At 40.9% G+C, this 22,931-nt stretch overlaps 1 protein-coding gene and 1 long non-coding RNA gene across 2 annotated transcripts in view; both read right to left on the minus strand.

The window, feature by feature from the left end:
* The window catches only part of ntm (neurotrimin), a 326,344-nt gene that overhangs the window by 244,212 nt on the left and 59,201 nt on the right, over positions 1-22,931 (minus strand). The gene's annotated exons all lie outside the window — the stretch shown is intronic.
* The window catches only part of LOC118236085, a 44,753-nt gene continuing 36,301 nt past the window's right edge, over positions 14,480-22,931 (minus strand). The window contains exon 3 of the long non-coding RNA XR_004766989.1: positions 14,480-14,560. This is a non-coding gene — a long non-coding RNA (uncharacterized LOC118236085). The remainder of the gene's footprint in view (positions 14,561-22,931) is intronic.

Consider the following 22,931-nt stretch of genomic DNA (forward strand, 5'->3'; position numbering starts at 1 on the left):
CAGGGACTCTTTAAGCATACCCCTAAACACTGTTAAAGGCTGTGATGGAAGGACGTGCTTTTCGCACAGTAACTCTTGAAATACGTGGTTACGTGTACTTCTCGTATTGCCACTGGAATTTCCACGCGCTTTACAAAACCATTAATCGAATTACGGCACAGACCCTTTACACAACGGAACGACAGGCAAACAACCAGCTGAGGCAATATATGCCAGAGAACAAGTCAAAAGAAAAACAGAAAGTAATTTTCCTTTTATACGGGCAACAGCCATATAAGAGATGATCTGTTATTTCCCTGGGCAGCCAGAAGACCCCCTACGGTTGCTCAGAAGTCGAACTGCTAGATTTGCATTTATAATATACGATAAACAAAATGTTCAATTATTAAATTCTCAAAAGTCATCCAGTGCGCATCCGCGTTTCTCAACTGCGTCACCGCGAAGTGTCACACAAATGATATCTTATGAGGGGTCACTGAATTCAAGTCAGGGAAAAAACAAATAATGGCACTGCAATATTAGAGCCTTCAGAGGAACTTATGAAATGTCTCGGATGTGGCAGGGATTCATAAACATGGCGATTAAATTAATCCCCGTTTCCTGTTTAGTGCGTAAGTGGCTAAATATCGATATTCCACCTCCTCCACGGCTAGACTTTGACTCTCATTCAGGATCTCTGTGGGGCAGTAGCCCATATACCATGCAGAGAGGTCAGTTTCGAATTCCATTAAATTATATAAAAAACCCTTCCAACTCCTGTGGCCATTTCTGACGCCTTCCCCGCTGAGTTAAAATTTAGAGTTCAAAATTCTGTTATGCATATAGTACATTACATTCAGCAGAGACTCCAATAGCAACTAAAAGTTGTAAATATAGAAAGTGAACACAAGCACATCGATGAGGGTTATGAATCAACTGCACCCGGTCTGTCTAATAACATTCCCAAGACCAGCAAACGAAAGTACAACATCGATAAAGCACTAAATGTAACTTAGCCAGTATAGCTCCAAAATACAAATCATTGTTTCATATAGTTAATATCAATATAAATCCAATAGTCATGCAATTACAATCAAAAGGTAATTATGCAGGGAGAACAAGCTATGGTGAGGGAATACAAAGGCAGTCGATATGCAGGCAAAACAGGTGGGTCTTTAGTATGAGTCGGAAAATGGCCAACGATTCTGATTTCCTGACCTTCTTGGGAAGTTTGCTCCACAACTGTGAGGCCAGTGACTGGGACAAGCGAACAAGCAGGGAGAGGAGAGGCAGACGCCCCAGAGCTATGGAGCACGGTCAGCCCAGTATGTAAGATTTAAAAATTAGACTGAAGGCATTATGGAGTTGTTCCATCCATCGTCCTGCAGGCTAGTACCAAAGTTTTAAAACTTTCTGCCAGCTGTAACAGGTAGCCAGTGAGGTGAAATGAGGAGGTGTGAGAACTGAGAAGGGAACACGCTTAGGAAGGCAGTGGACTATATATAGTATATTAAGGCACACTTGTCAAATAGGCCTTTACTGTACAAGAAACCAGGGAGCTATAAAAAATTAAAAAAATGAACCAAGGAAATTGGGTTGATCCTTCCCTAATCTTCTCAGGTGAGAAGTTAGTTTCATCCTTAGCAAAAACCTGAAGAGACTTGTTAAATCACGAATGTCTGTAATCACCACTGTTGTGCTGAGCAAGAAAAGAGCACTTTAAAAACTGTTAAGGTGTTGAAGAGAAGCAAGGTTGCCTTGCTGTGCCGGCTCGGGAGGAATTCTATCATTCGCCGTATGAAACTGATGGGATGGATGTGGAGTACTTAGTAAGGCAATGCACTTGTATTAAATCACAAACTAATTAAACTGCAAAGGACATGAAGCCTCAAAGAATTTCTGCCCGGGTGTATTGCATATGTTATATCTTCCTTTTTTTCTCAGATTCAGTCCCTTTGCAGCCTCCAAAATGAAATGCGTAAAGAAGTTAAAGAGAAGGCAGACAATGCTCTCACCACATTAAAAGTACAGTATATTACAAATAATTGTATTTGTCAGGTTCAACCTTTTAGCCTTCATTCCAAATGGGAGGGGCTATGTATAAATAGGGCTATAATTCCTACAAGGTTCACCTGATATGGCTGTAAATGCCCTTAAAATAAGAGACAGTCTGCACTTTAATCTCATAACCAACGACTTCAAAACGAGTGTGCAGGAGAACAGAGCCAAAACAAAAATTTAGTCACTGCCCAAATACTTACGGCTTGCAGCATACTGCACTACTTGGAACTTGCAACATTGTTGGATATTTAAATGTGATAAATTACAGGTTCTTTTTCAGTCATTCTCTCGAGAATAATTTTGTTAAAAACATGTACCTACAGCCTGATCCGCTAATTTGTTTCCAGTTCATTAACACCCTGAAGACTCATGTGTCATTAATCCTATTTCAGAAGGGGGGGGGGGGGGCAGAGGGTCATTCAGTGGCATGCAGGTAAAGCATCTTGAGGTAGGCATGGGTGAAATGCGCTGATTAGTTTGGTTATGAGACTGGAAGCCTAGTGATGGATTGTTCAATCAGTGTCATGCCTTTCTGGAGGGAAGAATGATGGCATGTGCTGTAGGTAGATTATATTTTCATTCCGCCGATAAACGTAGTAGACATCACCGGGGGAAATGCTGGGGAAAACATCACAGTGCACAAAACATGCACTCCACAGGGAACCAACCCAATCAACATGAGAATCTTTGCTTTTCTGTTATTGGCTGTTGTTCTGCTACTACTACTACTGCTACTATTATTAATAATAATAATAATAATAATAATAATAATCCTAATTATTATTACTACATAACCTTTTATTATAAAGTTGTGAAGGCCTTGTCCTGTTTGAGGAGAGTACTCTCATACAGTATGTACTCATTCAATTTAAATTCTGAACAAAAAGGATCGGACGACCTTGGTAATCCATGAAACACTGCCAACACTACACTACAAACATAGCACCTGTTCTTTTTCTGTATTCGCCATGTAAATGCCAAATTCATTGATTAATTAGATTAACAAAGGACACCGGTCTTGAAATGTAAACTGGCAGCCCCACAAGACAGGCATCACACGTCGGTGCGTCACGTCAAGGACCTACTGGACCGAGCGAGGCCATCTGTGCCCGCGTTGGGCAGCTCAAACCACCAGTAAATAAAGGCCCGCAGACAGAGATTGATTGTTGGATCAGACACTTATGGAGCGGTGGGGCGGAGGAAGGAAGGGAGACACAACCGTTTGCCAAAAGACCCATCACTGCACTTAGGCGCGTGATGTAAGGGCCATTTACGGTCCGCGCTATTAAAGGCCCATACACCACAAACAAAAACACACTAAAATGGACGCAAATCATATTCAATGGCTTTATTATTTAATGGGTGCATTAAAGCCAGGCTGCAGTGCTTCACTTTATACTCAGCATTAGATGGAAAGGCTTCTGAATCCAGGGCCATGGCCGTGGGACATTAGAAAGTGCACACGACGGAAGGCCTACTGTGTACTGATAAGGCCCAAAAACAAAAACGGGATAATCTCAACAAAGGTTCTCTCAAAGGCATGTCCCTTGTATCTCAATGCACGACTGCAAAATGAGCTCATTAACAATAACCACGTTCCATTTCATCCCTGTTCTAAGTTTGTCTGATTATGAGGAAACAGCTGCATTGATTGAATATTTCCATGCATCACAATGTGATGCTGAAATGTAGCACCATGTGTGGGTGTGCGCATGTACCCTAAGTGAATACAACAGATGTAGGTGTTTGCACCTTCAAGGTGGAACTCAAAGGTCGGTGGAAACCTGACTGCGTTGATTGCCAGTTTCACACTTCAAATTAGCTCTCCGCAGCTCTCGTCAAAAACGTTTTTAATTAGATGCATGGCATACTGAACAAGCACTCCTTGGTTAAGGGCTTGTTTTAGGGTTGAGTTTTTCTGGAGGTTGTGTAATGGCACATAACTGCTGTACGCGCATGTATCTCATTACTTCCAGTAAACCTCATACAACAATTATTACATTGCAAACCTATAAAAAATTAGGCCCTGTCACAGAGCAATGATTTATGGCGACCAATTAAACACTGGTCCCAAACTGACTTGATTAACGGGAGACTTCATTCTCTGCATTACTAATCCTCCACAATGAGAAATCGACTGCCACTTACTTTAAGTTTATGCAGGTAGAACTTCACACATTGGGGACAAGGAGCAGAACGCGACTCAGTCAGGATTTAAGTTACTGCTAAAGCCTGCTATTTCAGATCTTCCAACAGGGGCCTCTCAACAGAAGCTCCACATTTTGGCAGGGTTATCGGGCCCCGGCCCACACGACTTCGCCACGTTTCATAGATAAGTCTGCCGATGACAAATGGAATACGGCAGAGGCGGGGGAGTGCAGAGAACGGGCTGCTAGGCTACGTGCGCCACGGTCTCTCCCTTTGTTCAAATAAATCACCCAGAAAAAGCCCACCTTATTTCACATGCCACCAGCATCTCGACACAAAAAACACACACCTGACACAATGGTGTCAGTGCTAACGTTGTCTTTAGAAAAGATATAAATTAAAATGGCGTTGGCGTTCAGAAGGGCAGCTTCAGTCAGCGACAGTTGGTTTACAGTTCATTATGCATCTGCGCGTTCACAGGCCGTTGCTTTATGCAAAAATATGATCCTGATATGAATGAGGATGCACCCCCAAGGCGGAGATGAGAATAGAGCATGCTAACTACTTTGTCTATTTTTGTTTTGCTCTGTGCCTCACAATTACTGAAACTAGGTGGACCCTCCTCTTCACATTCACCGTTATGATGTCATCAATCTCGCCGGTGACAGGGCCATCCTCTGTCACAGAGCACGTTGACAGCTGCTTTGTATGCCATTGCATGTCACAGTATCCCAGCGCGTGTTGCTGTGATTGAGGGGTGCCCTTCGTCCCCTCTGCTTCAGTCAGATCCATCAACCCCCTCAACCAGATTCACATTTAAACTTTGCAGGTTTCAAACAGCACCTCAAACCACTGAATGCCAGCTGTGGCTCAGGGTACCGGGCACACTGCAAAACACTCGGCTGCTTCGCCATGGTACCCTACGACTCCCGTGCACAAGAGCCAAACCGGACACCAGTTGAAGGTCTCAAAAAAGAAATTGATCATCGGCGAGCGTGAAGCGGGCAGGCCATTAAATCCGCGGAGCGGTGATGTTCTGCCCGGGCTCCCACCGGGGGACATTACCAAAACCGGTCTTTGTGACTGATGGGTCTGGGGAAGCTCGCTCTAAATCATGCGGTAATGGATAATGAGACCGTTATGGACCATCTCCAGTCATACATCTGGTGTTGAGCGCGGCTCGGGAAGCTGTGTCATCTGTTACAATCTGCGAGGGGGACGTCGGGGGGAAATTTCCTACGCATTCATTCACATACACAGAATCGCTAACACCTCGAGGGCACGTGAAGGGGGGGGGGGGGGAAAGTGCAGATTTACAAGCGGTCCTCGGCAGGCCCAGCCAGGGCTCGGCCGGCGCTGTCTCCATGGCCGGGTCCCGCGAAATTCATGGCTTTCCGCGGATAACATTGGCCGGGAGCCAGGGAAGGAGTCTTCGGCAAGTCTTCACTTGACAAAATATTGAACAGGCCACGCAGTCCATAAATCCTTCAGGGAGCGCACGGCTCCGCTCATGTAAAGCAGCGGCTTAAAGGGCTCGGGCCCACTCTCAAACGCCGTCAGTTACGAAGAGGGCTGGGAATGCATGGCCTTCGGCCCTCCTGTTGTTGACTGTTGAGAACGCTTAAATCACAAAGACAGATTTGCACAGCTGACTCCGAGCGAAGCAATCCGAATTACACACACCCTGGGAAGAGCTTCTGTAGCCGTCAGTCTTTTCCTGACTGACATTTAAATGTGTGATTGGATGATGCATCCCTTTAATTCGGTGTCCTGTGCAAACGTACATGGACAGCAGAGAGGCACTTTAATAAAAATACGCCTTTCGCTGTGTCCAAGTTCAACGGCGCCGCCAACTGCCAAGGACCAAAAACCTTAAGAATGTGCACATATGTTTGCAGTAACAACACATGCTGCTTAAATAAGCATAATGTGATGAAAGCAATTCGATCAGAATTTATTGGGCTATAAAATATAATGGAGGCTTAAATATCATTACAACAGAATTTTAAATGCCAATTAATTTACTTAATTACCAGAACAGTGCAACATTATAGAGTGCAGTGGCATATTGTTGAAGACACAGCTCCTGTACATAAAATTAATTAGATTTCTTTTCACCATCCTGAGTTAGAACTAAGAAGTATGGAAGTCCGCAGAGGCGATGCAATATTTATTTCTTTCAGTCCTGTTATCTCAAGATAAGGACTTATCTCATGATCTGGGACATAAAAGTTCTCATGATTATGGGATAACCACTACAAAGTCAATGCACAGTAATTGTGTGCGATGGACTGGGGATATCACAGCATTACTCTATGAATATGTAGATTAAGTTATTTATTATATTTATAGCAGACCTATCTCAGTTACTATTGAAATCTTTTCAAACAGCTAACGTTAAAGCACTTAAAACTTTTTCAGTGCAATTGGCACAGGCCTAATCTACAGTTAATTAAACACCAATTTCCCAACAAATCAGTAATATGTTGTAATTATTGTTTTCGTATTATATTTTGCACATATTGGACAAAGTTCTGTACAGAAGTCCATAGAGACCAAACAATATATAATTTGACATTGTTTCTATCAGCAACCAAGTTTCATTCATTGATGAGGAGACACAGCAGTTGGATGTCTATTTATTTAAATAAGATTTTAGCCTTGATTTGTGCATCCACTTATCTATGAATGTATCTGTCAGTATATATTATTTCTGCCTCTGTCTACTTGCATCAGTCAGCATGTCCTGTCTGTCAGATGGGCTTGTAAATTAGTCAACTTAATTTCATTTTCATTCTTCTCAATGTGCTTTAAATATTGAAGTCATCTAGAACAGGCTACCCTGTCTGATTCCATGGAGGCTGTCAGTCATGAGGTCCATCTGTCCGTCTGCCTTTTGTCAGGCGCTGGCTGCTGGAGATTTATTAAGAGTTTCCTCAGTATCTTTGGACAGCTTGCCCACTTATTCTCGAGCTGTCACTCCGGTCACTCTGAGTAAAAGCAAGATGGCCCCCATCCATCTCTGCTCTCCTATCGGTGGGTGGAGAAACATTTGCTCACAGACACAATGCATTTTTTAAATAAACCTCAATTCTGCTTCTGTATGAGAGTCTGGTTTTTAAATGACCAAAATCTGCAAAAGGAGTGTTGCAGTAATTACACACTAATTGAAATTAATGGCACCAAAACACTAAACAGCTTTAATCTGCAACATTTGGCAGTAACCTACTGGGCAGAATAATGTGGGATTTTTTTTTTTTGTTTTTTTAAGTTCTCAGTACCCTTATATTTTAATACGTTTATATGACTGCACTGCCTGGACAAATGAAAATATGAGGTTCCATGTCAAAAAGGCACCCTTTCTGACAAAGCATATCTTTAAAAAAACAAGATTTGATAAAAAAAGAAACCAGATATGATACTTCAGAAAAATATATTTTTCTCTGGGAACTAAACACAAAGTGCAAAGAACAGACCAGAATGCATTCTCACTCCTAAGTAGGCTTTGGTCTGGATTCAATCAACATTTTTTTTCATCTTGACTCACAGTTAAGAATTGTTCTCCGCACCAAGTTTGCAAAGAAGAAAAGAGTCTTTGTGAAGAAAAGAATTACACTGTGTTCCACTCAAATTAAAGAACAAATGTACATCAAATCCAAGCCTTTGTATACACAGCAGATGAACACCACAAAACTGTTTTTTTTGTTTTGTTTTTTTTTTTTTAGATCTGACAGATTTTATTGAAGATATTATATTAGAACTGTAGTCTGAATCTTTTCTCAACATGACATTCAACGGTTAAATCATTTTAAATATTTCCTGTAGCTACCCTGAGATATATCCATCCACTGGATTCAAGTCTCTCTCTCACTCTCCCTCTCTCCATTTCCATCTCCCTCAGCCTCTCCAAAAAGCACATAGGACATTTCAAAGTCACAAAGGAATATTGCTCCGCTAGCACTAGCTATTTTAATTCAGATTGTGTGAGGTAAAGGGAAAAACACAGTGAAGTGGTAAATAATATTAGAAGAGGTAAATCTGCAAGGTACTTTGAGCTAGGAGTCAATTATGAATGGCAAATTAGAGAGGGAAAGACGGGGAGCCTGTGGAGCACACGGGCATTGTTATGTATTCTGCACAAGGCCTCGCACTGATGTTGAAGGCTTGATTCATCTCTCAAGGGGCGAAGATTAGCTGGGAGTCTGGGGGCCTTTTTTCTCAGTTTAATAGGGAAAGCAGACAATATTCTTGATGGTAGGAGTCCTTGTTGGAGAAAACATTCAGTCTGAGGTATATGGGATAAATGGAGGCAACTCAAAAGGGGATGGAGAAAAAGGTCAGCCCGATGTCAGCCAGTCAATCTATCAGACAAGCAAGCTGATCTGTGCGCTGTCTCATCCCCACGGCTACGCCTGGCACATGATTACTCTGGCCCCGCTCAAAATCGCTACAGTAAACGGCTGAGCGTTCTTGCCGGGGCTCGATTTTAAATGCGTAAGAAACTGTTCACACTTAGCGTGGGCCTATATTAGGGCTTGCATTATGCACACACACGGTCACATCTTCATGAGCGTTTATGAGTCACCACGCCACGTTCTGTAGCATTCCAGAAAAACTCCTTCAAGTCATGCCAGCCAATATAGAGTGACACAGAGCGTGTTAAAAACTGAGGGGAAACAAACTCTGTTCAAACTAACTGCATTAATCAAATAGCCATCACTGCCAAAGTTTCAGCATTGTAGACCAGGTATGTGCATGGTCATAACTTGAGGAATGTTTGATTTTTATTCTGTCAGTGTAGACTATTAGCAACAAACCATGTTAGTTATGTTAAAAGCATATAAACAATACGAACAACGATTCCACCCATTTGAAAACATGCGGTACTGATACTCTGCGTTAGCGGTCATAAAATCACATTTGTGTGTAAAAATGCTTTGACAGCATAGAGGGCGAGGAGCCCACACCTCCACAGTAGGGAGTGTGGACCTTATACAACGGAGCATATTGTGCCAATAAGCAGACTCAGCATTGCATTTAGCAACGGAATGCACACGAATCCCACCAGAACTAAATCTAATTAGGTTCCCAAAGCTACTGCCAAGAACATATTTGTTTAAATCTGAAGTGGGCTAGCAGGGTGGGCTGTCAAAGCCCTCGCATCTCCCTTCATAGGACGAAACTCCGAGCCCAAAACAGCATCGCAATGATAAAGCCAGCCTTTGAACACTCCAGACACCTGGAGGACAGGGGCGTGATAAACAGTCTCTAAATACCTTGTGCCGTGGGGTTTGCTGAAGAAGAGATAGCGCACAATGTAAATGGATATAGATATTAACCACAGAAAGAACAGTTACAGGGAGGGTAAGTGAGCTTTCTCACCATCAGATTAAATAAAGGAATTTTTTTTTTTTTTAACCTGATTCTGTGTCTATTTTTATCACACAACTTTCAAGCCAATAACAGAAAATGTAATTCTACTTGAAGGTTGAATTAATAAAATAAACAAGTTACAATTTATATTGATTGAACTGAAATCAAGATTTGCTTCCCTTGGTTCAGAAAAGCACATATTTCTCACTTTTTCAACTCTTGCTTTATTTATTAACAACACACAGTGCCTTCGCAATGATTTCTTTGACAGGCCAATTTACAAAAATAAATCCAGTGGTTTTAAAATCCAGTTGACAAGCAATTGACAAAAATAAATACAGTGGTTGACTGAGGTTGTGCTGGGAATGCAAACTACAATACATTTGTGATACAATTAAATGATCCAATGAAAATTCCTCCAGGAACAGTGCTGCCATTGCCCCCTTACTACATACTGTGACACTGTCATAGTAGACACATAAGTAAACGTGTTGGAGGTAATGCCTATGGTCACAGCCAATTCCTCTGTGTTGAATATTAGCACTATCCAAGTCCTTTGCACGGCACATTTCAGCAGAACAGGGAAATTGACCCTGTATAATGTTGATCTTGCCACATAGGCTATATTATGCTCTCATCTTTGATGGACTGCAGTCTTTTTTAAATTATTCATTTATTACAAAATCACATCAAGCAGCAGAAATGCCAATGTGCCTCATCTACTTCCAGGCATAACCAGTCAAATTCAGCATCATTTGCAAGATTAAAAAGCAATTAAATTTATAATTGCAGTCTAATTTGAAATAATAAGCAGGCAGCACCCCCAACCCGCAATTCACAAAAGCTGCCAAGTGCCCTCATTACGGGTAATTTGTGGATGTCCTACATACTCTTCTTTAGAAGAAAAAAAAATCATTCAAATTAATCAGCTGATGGCAGGGAGGATTCTGACATGTGCCACATGTAATAAACGCAGACTGTAGAATTAATCCATCAAAAGATAACGTATGAAACCATGAAGTAATGGGCTATTGATTCAATGACACGGACCACACAGGCCATACTGAAAACAAGAAGGCAATGAATGCAGTTTCCAGCTAGGAATTCCATGCAGAAAAAGTATTGTAAAACAATTATGTAATATTAATTACGGTAATATTAAAGCAACAGCTGCTGTTCTTCCGAGAGGGCAGGAACTCTCTATATGCATACTGTGATGCCAGGAAGGATGGCGCAGAGGCAGTAAGGGCTGCTAATTCTGAGTTCTAGGGCGCTGTCCATTCAGCACCACAACTCTTTCCACTCCCTGTCGGAGTAGCAGGACACCAGGCAATGTCCACCCCACTCACAGGCAAGTAACAGTCATGGGTTTTTGCCAATCATAGCAGCTGCTACCAGGTGCCTGATCTGGTGGAAAAATAAAGTGTAAATAAATAGTGTGTGGGTGTGGGTGTGGGTGTGTGCGAGAGAGAGAGAGAGCATAACAGAGTGTGCGTGTGCGTGTGCGTGTGCGTGCGCGTGTGTGAGAGAGAGAGAGAGAGAGAGAGAGAGAGAGAGAGAGAGAGAGAGAGACTACCTGCGTATCGGTAGATATGAGCAAGTAGTAGTGTACTGCGGCCAAATGTGGCAAAAATTGCAGTTTTCAGGTGGCAGAACAAATGTTAGCTGTGGTCAGGTTGTACTACATGTCCTATGTTTTCATTGCCTCCAGGAAAATGAAAACGAATGTCAACTCACTTCCATTGTTCTTCTTTTTCACCTACTATTTATTTTTCAATCTAAATCCGCAGGATGCAATGCAATCAGTATGGGGACCTGGCTTCAATTCTAGCATATTTATCAACTGATGGCTATAATTTGTGGCCTGCGTCGGGTTGCTGTTTGCATTTAAATTCATCATTACCAACCACGTTTTCCCTAGATTCCCCCTAGATCACAGGTGTCTCCAAACGCTACGGAGAGGCCACCGATATTCATTATAAAACGCGCTTAAGAATTCCGGTTAGCGTTGCAGGATAAAAACGAAGGCTGCGTCGAGGTGAAATTCTCCAGCGCTTGAGCTGGGGATATTGGTGGCGATATTGCAGCATGCACGCCTGTGGGCTGCCTTTGGCTCTGGCCGTCGGCTGCGGCGGGATGGAAATCAGCCTCGGCGAGATCCGGAGAACAGATTACAGCTGCACAGTCTCTACAGCAGGCAGCTTCATATTGACAAAAGAGCACAAATCTGGACCAAGGGGGAGCATTCAATCTATCCGCAGTGGGGCTCAGTCTTCAACATGGATCCATGTGTTTAATACAACAATACCAAATATCACGTTTTTTTTTACAATGTTTTCTAACAGTCACTGAAATTAACACAAGAATGGTGATTAAGTGCAATAAAAAGGCAATGCTGGTAGACAATACTTCCTGTGGGTTAATACTGGTCTTGGTCTTTATGGGCATAAATAGACCCTGACAATTGATCCTTGCAACAGCATCAGTAATGAACGCAAAATTATAATACACTAGATACGAAGTGTGCATCCCCTATATACATGAGCAAAAGACTCCAGTCCTAATAATCTATTGCCCTCAAAGAGCACATTTATGGTATGGTACGCAAAAAGCACATCCGGGAACTGTGTGTGTGGGGAGCGGGGGGGGGGGGGGGAGCAAAGTGAACAAAAGCAGAGTCAGTCCCTTTTACAGCTCCTTCCTCCTTCACTTGTGCGAAGGCGTCGTTTCGGAAAATGACCTACCGGAAGCTTCTTCGTATTAAAACTCACTACTGCGGTGCTCACTTCCCTGATTAACCCCAGTTCAGACCCACGCCGAGGGTAGTCCCTACATCAGCTGTCACTCAATGCCGTTATCGCAACAGCTTGCGGGAGGCCCACGCGATCCTCGATAAGATCCTGGATCTGGGGGACATTTACAGCAGCGGAGCTGAATCTTCATTGGTTTTGTACCATAGGATGATGCAATGCCACTGCAATCATCGTTCAGCGTAAATGTCTCTCACGCAGATAATCAAGGAAATGGGTTCATGAAATTAACCCTTCCATTACAGAGCAGTGATCAAAGTACAAAGCCGAGGCATGAGCCGTCTGTCTCTAGACTGCTTTGAGAATAATTTAATTAGAATTCAATTAGAATGACTATTTTACAATGAAAAATGCATAATATATAGATAATATAAATACAATTTCTTTAAATTCTCAGATTCAGAAATTCTCTCAGGATACTTTACTTGCAACAGGATTGTGCCATGCTGTTCACTTCTATACCAATAGTTTGCCTATTACAGAAAAAATGGCTGGGACAATCTTGCATAGAGTTCTGAAATTATTGTATTGCTGGAAGGCATTCAAATCAATGAGACCATATTCTATTTGAACTGGTGCCTTCAAATTACACCAATCTTACTTCCAAATGCAAATCATAATTGCAAGTATAAGTGGCCCGGTTTTGCACAAATGGAAGTAATGTTTCTTGCCATTCAATAAGGATTGAAAATATTACATTGCTACTTTTCAAAAATGAAATCAACCTCTTTCTTCCGGGGAGAGCAAACAGTGTTTGATTACATTTAAAAACATATACCTTGCAAAACGTTCTAAGCATCAGTAAAGTGCAACAGACTAGGTACAAAACCAGCACTTTCCTTCAAAATAATGTGCAATCCAATTATATACAAGTGTTTACTTCCTTAATGTAGGCATACTTGCCTGAGGTTCATTGATTTGACTTTAATGGATACTCATTCTAATGAGCGTCTCCTTACTCTGGAAAGGCATTCAAGATTACACACATTTTTCTGAGTCTACCTCAGCTGCCAATTGCCTACCTAGACAATGGCTACACAATGCCTCTTAATATTCCAAATATGCATTTCACTTATTTTTTCTGAAAAGCACAGCAACTCCAGAGTTACTTATATCCACTCAGCAGCCGACCACTTCCACGTCATGAAGCAGCACTGCCAATGAAAGGCCATAGCCAAAATAAGATGGTGGTTGGCCATCAGGTAGCCTACCATTTTTCAGGTATAAATAGGGAATTTTTACTCAAATGTTAAACATCTGATGAACTTGAATACATATACACAATGAGCTTGACATGATCAGGATATTATTTATTTTATTGTTAAATGCATTATTTCACACTGAACGGAAAATCCAGTTTTGCCATTTTTGTTTCATGCCGATCATTTTTGTTTTCAAAGTCCAAAAAATGCAAGATGATGTTATGCATCTTTAAACATCCCGGTCTATCACATTAATAATAGATATGGCTAGCTATAAACCATACTGCAATGAGTAACATCTCATATTCATGGTGCAACCATACAAGAGTAACTAACAGAGTATTTATGTCTTACAACCGGTTTAAAATTCCAGGGAGGGATGTGTGAGCTCTTGTTTTTGTTTTGGTTTGTGTATTTTCTCTCATAAAACAAAGAGATAAAGGGAATAATCTCCCAACTCCAAGACGTACTGCAGATTTCCTGCTTAAAATGTTCAAATACTGTGGAATCAGATGACCTCGGTCCCCTTAAATTGAATACTAACCACTGATGTCTACTTTTCTATTACTAGATAAAAATAAAGGGAAGACGTAATGCCATGGTATGCCACATTCTCCATTACTGTCATAATTCTGTACTGTGATACTTAAATGGCACCTCATATATGAATATAAAACTCTTGTGTTGAACAAATCAAGGTGTTGGAAATATGAGTTTTTTTCTTAGACATATCTTCATGTACATACAGATAAGGAAAAGGCCATCTTGTGCGCACTCAGTATGTACATCTACATGCTTTATATTGCGTACATTTTTTATTACCTCTAAAGGAAAACAAAAACCCAATTTCCATGGCCCACTTAAATATTAACTCTTAGTAAAGGGGGGGGGGGGGTGTGAACTTGTTTCAGCTTGCTTTTTTGTTCTTCCTAACAGGGAAGAGTAGCCCAAGGTATGCTTTGAGCAGTGATGAGAGACAGTCTTACCCTGGAAGAAAAGAGAAGAGACTTTTCACATTCACGATGCATGGCTTTGCTTCACAATTCCATTCTTCTTCCTTTTCAAGGCTAGGGCACAGATTTCTCTCTCACTCTTCTATTTTTTATATTTTTTGTAAAGTTCTCATTCAACTTTTAAAGTTCTCATTCAGAGTTTGTCTAGAATAGATCTTGACTCTGGGAATATCAATCATTGCCCCCTGCTGTTCAGCCAGGTAGGTGGAAATTACTCCACTGCTGCACCGGGAGAAAGCCTGCCAGTGGATTTCTCTAAGTGGCTCAGACAGGGCCTTGTTTTGGACGCCGGCTGTCAAAATTTCAAAGGCAGTGTCACCACATCGGAGATTATCTGCTGGGTAAGTAGCGGAATATGCAACACAATCTACCCTCCAGTCAACCGATGGGAAAACACAGGGTGATGGTCTTTTGCAAAGAGACACAGGCTACAATGTGAACGGTATCAAAAAAAGATGAGGAGAGATACAGCTGGCCCATCTCGAGGTGAAATTAAACTATCTGCGTTAATTGCTCAAGTAACTTGACATTAGTTAATGAAATAAAAGCTATGACAAATCTTTCCGGAGAAAATAAGCTTACAGTCTAGAAATTATTCCATCCCCTCCGCCCCTCCCCACACCCCCCACCACATTCCTTGTGTATTATGGAGCACCTGTCACACTGTAGTGACAAACCACACTGGGAAAAAGTCAATTTAATATGTACAAAACGGTAAACAATGATGTCGAATAGTTTTATTGTTGCCTGCAGCAAGGTTTCTGACAAGTCGCAGAATGATTCACAGAGAGGAATTTAATGAAGGGTATGGAATCATCAGCATAACAAATAAGAGATCCTTAAATACACTCTCTTCCTGGCTGCTGTGCGAAATTCGATTTTTCAGGGTGCGCGTGTGTGTGAAAATGATAATGGATTTCAGATTTAATTTCATCAAAGAAAATAAAATTCCATGGCATGTACACACTGGTTTATTTATTGATTGGAGCAGTTTGCCATTTTAAAAAATCTCCCATGATTCTCTGAAATGCTGGCACTGCTCACCCCCCACAATAAACGAGGAGTGACTTTCAAGTTAGACTAAAATCGCTGTAACATGCCCAGCACTTGTCACTTTAATACTGGGAGATCCGGTGCCGTATGTTTGCTCTTAAGACATGCACAATGGTAATAGAATAAGGTACTCCTTATTATTTCTGCCAGGCAGAAATATATTGACATTAAGACAGAAACTCACCTCTTACACTTCTATGCTATGCAGCCATTGAAATGCTTACAAACCTACAGTATTATGGACGGAATACCATGGTATTCAAACTCAGCAGTCCATCTTGTGGTCTACAGGGAAAAACCTCACAAAATCATTGGTGAAATTTGCTCAACCCAGCTCTATAAAAACTAAAAAAAAAAAAAAGCTAAATAAATAAAAAAGAATCCTGAAAGAGCCCATTGTTGTTGACTGTTTGCTGCTGACAGTAATTAGTCCTTGTTGATTTGGTGCAATGGGGGGGATGAAAGAGGTCCTATGTAAACAGTCAGGTGGTACCAACGGGGATCCTCTCGCAAGCTGTGAGAACACAGCTAAGCTCTGACCTCCCGTTTGTATCAGCCCACGCCCGGGCCAGCCAACCCCTCCCCATTACGCCCGGGCCAGCCAACCCCTCCCCATTACGCCCAGGCCAGCCAACCCCTCCCCATTACGCCCGGGCCAGCCAACCCCTCCCCATTACGCCCGGGCCAGCCAACCCCTCCCCATTACGCCCCGCCAGCCAACCCCTCCCCATTACGCCCGGGCCAGCCAACCCCTCCCCATTACGCCCGGGCCAGCCAACCCCTCCCCATTACGCCCGGGCCAGCCAACCCCTCCCCATTACGCCCGGGCCAGCCAACCCCTCCCCATTAGGCCCCGCCAGCTCATTTCAGACGATATTAATTGAATCTGGAGATTTGTCAGTGCACCTGAACTGGGGCGTCGTTGTTGTTTAGAATGCTATTCAGATCCCGGCTCGTAGGGAAGACTGTTGCAGTCTTCTTGCATGTCGCCCCCCCCCCCCCCCCCCACCCTTCCTCTTTGGCCTGACTTCTGGGAGCCTCCCGCGGGTGTCTGCGCACCCCCTGGCTCCCAGGAGAGTTAAAGAAACCCGTAAGAACAGAAAAGCCCCACAGTAATGAAGTTTTCATCTGCTCTCTTCAATTACTGTTTTTTCTCCCTCTTCTACTTCTTGTTTGTTCAGGAGCCTGATTAAACTCAAGAGACCACAATTAATTGTGAGACAAGCTGAAAATTGCTTTTGCCCAGAAATGTCTATAACTTCTTATATTTTTCTTTTTACTTAATTTTTTTTCTGGAAGTCATGCAAAAGATGGCCACATGGTAGTTATGAAATAAGACCTAAATTAAGTACGTGAACTGTGCTTTTCCTTATTTTGACATTTTGCAGTTTGACATTGCGCAGATTGAGGTGCTCTCCCCAGGGTGCCTTGAGCAAAGTGATTGATTCAAGCTTAAAATTGTAATACTTGAAGTCATTTGGCACAGCTATGTGTTCAATAATTAAAAAACAGAGAAATCTTAAATTCAAATTACAGATTTAACTCAAGAGGACCATGCGGAAATGTTAACTGTGAGCCCTACTTTTAACTGCCAGCCCTCAGGCACTGTCTATATCGTTTTTTGTTTCAAGTAATTCATAGGATTACACAAGACTGTGGAATAGAATACACTCCATGAAAGAAAATTACAACCACTACAGAAACTTTATTCACATAACAGTAGTGAAAAAACTTTGAAAAAGACAGTAAATATATGTATTTATATTTAAATATGATTTTTATATATTTCCCTGAATTTATCACTCTCTTGCCATAGAATACTTGTGAATTCCAGTCATGCATCAATAATGTTGCCACTGAAAATCTGTATGCTGAAGCACAGTGATAGGATTGCTGAGGAAGTTGCCAACAGTGTGGAACTCCAAATCCTACAAGTTCACTGGACAATTTTTAAAGGTCCGGAGTGTTTGTACTGTACCGGTTCTCAACTTGCTTTTTTGCATGATGCAAAATAATAATGTAAATACAAGTGCCTCCAAGTCAGAGGAGAGAAAGTCTGTGAGGTTTCTGGTACTTTTCTAATTTGGAAACAATTCAGTTCACTTTCAGCTTCATTCCTTCATTCCATCCATCATTCCAATCCAGAGACTTTCCTTATTAGTGGCTCTTGGGTGAGGCCAAAGCCTGGCTGAACTGCAATATCTTGTCAAAACAAAACTGAAATTTAGGGGATGGCCACTGCAGACCTGGAAAGCACACAATATGTAAAAACCAAAACGTAGACATGGAGTTTAAACTAGAACTGTGACAATGTTGAATTATTATTCACAGGGGGAAAATATATAATTTTCCCGGCGATTCAGTTTTTCAATTACACAACATGAATTTGTTATGCTTACAATGTTTCCAATAATTGTATTTATTTAATTATTCTGCCCCTGGTGATGTTTTTTTTCCCCCCCGATCTTGGAATAGCTAAAAATACTTGTTGAATGAATATATGAATAAACAACAGAGCAGAGTTTACAAAAGAAATGGAAAGCCTTAAGCAACCGGAATTAATCAGATTTCCCATGTAGCGGTCACAGCCTCCCCATGCGCAAACATGTTTACAGCACAGGGCATTTCATTCAGCGCTTCCCTTTACAACATGAAAACGCCTTTTCCTCTCTAAATTAGTCTCAAGCATTGAAGCTGATGGAAAAACACTCCTCGTGCAGACTCCTTGCAGGGAATGCAAAAACAGCGCTATTTTCAAGGTGTCTCTTCACAGCAAAGGATGCCGCAGCATGAGAGAATTAACATCTCTGAAAGGCTTTCAGGAGCCGCAAAATATCAAAGCAAACAGAGAAGGGCTGTGCAGGGAAATCAATGGTAATGACTGCATCTGTGGCTGTTTAATCATAGATTTCTTAAGGACGACAGAACTTTCAGCCAAGCTTACTGTGTAGCTTTGATGATGGTGGCCATGTTGAAACTCACAATCCTTCTGGGTTATGTCCTGCTCAAGCCTTTTTACAGTATTACACCATGTGTAGTTTAAAGGCCATAGATCCCCTTAAGAACATTTCCTTAAGGTCAAAATTGCACTACTACATTCTAATTTACCTTTGTGTCATTACCCAATTACAAAAAAGATTTGTTTTGCACCACTGCTCAATTACTCAGTAAATTTTTTATGTGATTACTGAATAGTTAGTAACTGAATGTTACTGAATGTTTTTTTTTTCCCTTTCCCATTACACAATTACTCAAAATTCTCTTGAATAAACAGTCAAGACCCTGTCCACTCAATCTATCAGGAGTCCATTTTAGCTTTGGTTCATTACCTAGGTTGGAATAGGCTTTAAGATTAGGAAGGAACAATTTTAGGATCTTGAAGCTGCTTGATGCATCACTATTGTGTGAATAATGCCAATCCAGTTTGGCTAGACTAAGCGTATCACAGGAGGCGTCATGGTCTGTTTTTTTGTGCTTTTTTATTTTTTTTGATTTGGTCTAAATTGATTACCGTAAATTAGATACGTAATCCCCTTGTGATCATTTAAACTCCATTACTGGCTCATAGACGGAACACAACACAAAAACAAAACTGTAATTTTCATACTCTTTCAAGCTTAATTATTCAAAAGTGTTTTTGTTTGGAAATTACCAGACAACACTCAAATTGCTCACTCCAATGGCAAAAAATTCAAATAATTTACTTTGCTCTACTGCATATGCTATATGTACTAGGGATGTATCCGAATACTGTATTCGGGAAAGCACGAATAATGCGATGGAAACAGATATTTCTTCTACCTGAAGTTGCTCGTTATTATTCAGATTTGGGGGGGGGGGGGGGGTCAGCTCCATGCCGAGTCCTCATAGCCTCTATCTAACGTTACGCGGGCAGAAAGAGAGAGTATCTGGAACTCCGGCACAGAGCAGCTGCCTTGTGACGGCGAACCTATCATAAAGCTAGCTGGCATTCAAAACCCGTTTCAGAGGATCTTTGGAAGACGTTATGTCTACACTGCACGACCACAGCAGCAAGACAGTGCTAGGGAGCTGAATTTGATTGATTTATGGTTTCATGCAGTTTTATTAAATAATGTAATGACAAAAAATGTATGGTATAGCCTACATGGTAACTAGCATAATTGTATGGTATAAAACGAGGAGGAACTATTTTTTTCTTAATGGAATCGTTGTTTTCATAGAATTAATGAATTAACGTTGTTTTTGCTTAACAACGGTGCAAATAGAACTACCAACCAGAGTTTTGCTTGACAACGGTAAAATAATATGCCCAAAAGGCTGCGGAAAAATATTTCACTTTCAGCTGATTTAGTCGATAAAAATCAATAAATATTAAAGTAACCATATATTGTCATTGTAGGTAACCCGTTGTATAAGTGGAATAAACCCCTCCGGGCTGTCCCGTTATTGGAAAATAGTGTGGTGGTTTAACGTTACATTAGCATAGTTGTATAATTTACAATAACGGAACAGCCCGTCGTGTGTATTCCTTACCTAACACCCTTAACAAAACGACGTTAACAAATCACTGCAAGCGATGACATTCCGTTTTTATCAACATTAGACATTACAAAAGGGCGCCTGCCATTACACCGTCCAAAATGTAGAGCCAGGGCAAGATGCATTACCAGAGTTGCATGGAAAGGTAGCCTGCGTGTAACTGTTGTGGATGTCAAACATTGCGAGGTAATGCAAAAGCATTGCCAGGGAATGCAAAAGTAGCTCAAAAAACAAAACAAAAAAATCCCCACCATGACCCTTAGGGGGCTCTGTATTTTTTTCATCCAGTCCAGGTTTTTATTCTTCCAGTCCAGGTTTTTTTCCCTTCCAGTCCAGGTTTTTTCTTCTTCCAGTCCAGGTTATTTTTTTCATCCAGTCCAGGTTTTTATTCTTCCAGTCCAGGTTTTTTTCCCTTCCAGTCCAGGTTTTTTCTTCTTCCAGTCCAGGTTTTTTTTTCTTCCAGTCCAGGTTTTTTTTCTTTTTCCAGTCCAGGTTTTTTTTTTCTTCCAGTCCAGGTTTTTTTTTGTTTAATAATAAAAAAAAAAAATTATTTTTATTTTTTATTTTTACCTCGCAACTTATTTCTCAGTAAAGGGACACCTCGGTCTTTTAACAGGTCTAAAATCAATGCGCTACAAATTCCAGCATTCTAAAGCAGTTTAAGGGGAGGTACCACCGTCAAAAACGATGATTTTGGTTCCATATGTCAATTTTGATATTTTACTTCTATAGTTTCATAAAATGAACAAACTAAACGTAAATAATTGTTATAAATAGTTAATTTAGATGATGATAACACCATCGTCAAGTACACAAAGCATGAAATGAGCTTATTATAGCATGTCCCCCAGTTAAACGGGGGGGTTCACGCAGTTCATAAAACTTAGTTTAGTTAAAAATAAAAAGAGATAGAGATGAAAAGTATAGTATAAGGATGTGGAAATATACAGTATTTCATAATTAATTATATGCCAATATTTAATCAATTTGATGCTTTGAAGGCACAACTATTGCATTGCCAATGAATATTAGGTTAGAAAATACAACATTTGCCCGATTTAACGTGACTTCCAGTATAAACCACACCCACTTCCAGTCTTCTATCCGAATACAGATACACAGACATAATTTTGTTGGTTGAACAGATACAGATAATGCAGATAAACTCTGCACTCTGCACACCCCTAATATGTACTGTATATGTCCATAATCATCTCTCTATGAACACAGTACAACTGAACAGTAAATCTATGGGGCTAAAGGAAAGTAATAGATGATAACTACAATGTTATATAACAAGACAAAGGAATACCTTCATCATAAATCTCATCAAAATATTCATCTCCTTCTGTCAAATACTCTGAAGCTCATATACAGGGGCAAGATAAATTCATCATCCAAAAGAATTTGAGTTGTAAATAAAGCCTGAACTCCAGAATTAAGAATCCTGTAAAAAGCTGTCGCTTCCCTTGTTCTTCCTATCGGAATCACTTGAACACATCCGTAGGGACGCCGCCATCACGGTGCTATGATCCAGGCCTTCTCACTTAGAGAAATACGCATGCTCCCCAGCCATGTGTCAGACATGACAGAGAGAGGGAACCGTCAGCAAAATGAAAGCCAGAAAGTTTTTGTAACATAAGAGCTTCTCCAACCGCATCTTGCGCTCAGATTATGCTTTATTTTCACACCGTTTAAAAATGAATCACAAGAGCCACAGCTGTGCTTTTGAAGATTAAACCTGAGGACCTTTACAGAGAGGATGAGCCGGGCCTTGTGTGTGTGCACACTTGATAAATAAACAGTAAACTTTTTTAAAAACAGTGCATTGACATTTCAAACATTCACCTCAATGTCAGGGAAAACTGATAGTAGATTGTGCGTAAATAAGTTTTATCTGCTAAGTATTGATTGTCCCCTTGTGAAACTGATATTCGCATTTTTGGATTATTTCATGGTTTGAAAGAGATAATATTTTCTATCTGTTGCAGATGAAAGATAAATCCTCAAACCAAAACAGAGGCATCATGAAAAGGGTTTTTAATATAAAATAATGTTTTGTATTCTATCCCGTCCTAATATAGACAAGTTCACATTTTATATGGAATGCTGTAATCACTCTTGTCGAAGTTTTAACAACCTGACCTTTTTTAAGCAGTTACCTAATCCAAGACAAAAAAAAATTACAGATTTTTTTTAAATGGGTTAAAAACCTGAACAGGCCTGTATAGCTCAACTGAATGTAAAAGACAAAAGAAAAATGTTAGGCAATCCTGAGTACCTCCAGCATATGGTCAGCCGCATTCATTAAGTGTAATAATGAATCCAATTACGTGGTTGGGGTTCCAATGGAGCAAAAACCAGCAACTTTGCTGGCACTCCAGGAGCAGGGTTGCCTACCCTTTGGCCGAGCGATTTAATTCTAATTGATTTTGTGCCTCCTGTGTGTGACTCTGAAAGTGTGCATGTAGGGAGGTAGAAAGGAGTACGTGCCAACAACTGCAAGAGCATAAATCTGACAACATGTCTCCAGGAAATGAATGTCTCACCTACAGTAGCTTTATTACACAACGGCTGCATATATTCTTCTGTGTAGCAATCCTGGTATTTCTGAAATATGGATCTTACCTTGAACAGGTCTGTCTTTAAAGGTGACTATCAAAATAATATACAAAAGCATAGATTCAACCTAACAGCAGTGTGCACCGTATTGCACACATGACCATTTCCCTACACGTAAAGTGACTGTAAATCCGTGAATAGCTTTAGTC

This window comes from Anguilla anguilla, chromosome 9 (assembly GCF_013347855.1).
Source record: "Anguilla anguilla isolate fAngAng1 chromosome 9, fAngAng1.pri, whole genome shotgun sequence".
NCBI lineage: Eukaryota > Metazoa > Chordata > Actinopteri > Anguilliformes > Anguillidae > Anguilla > Anguilla anguilla.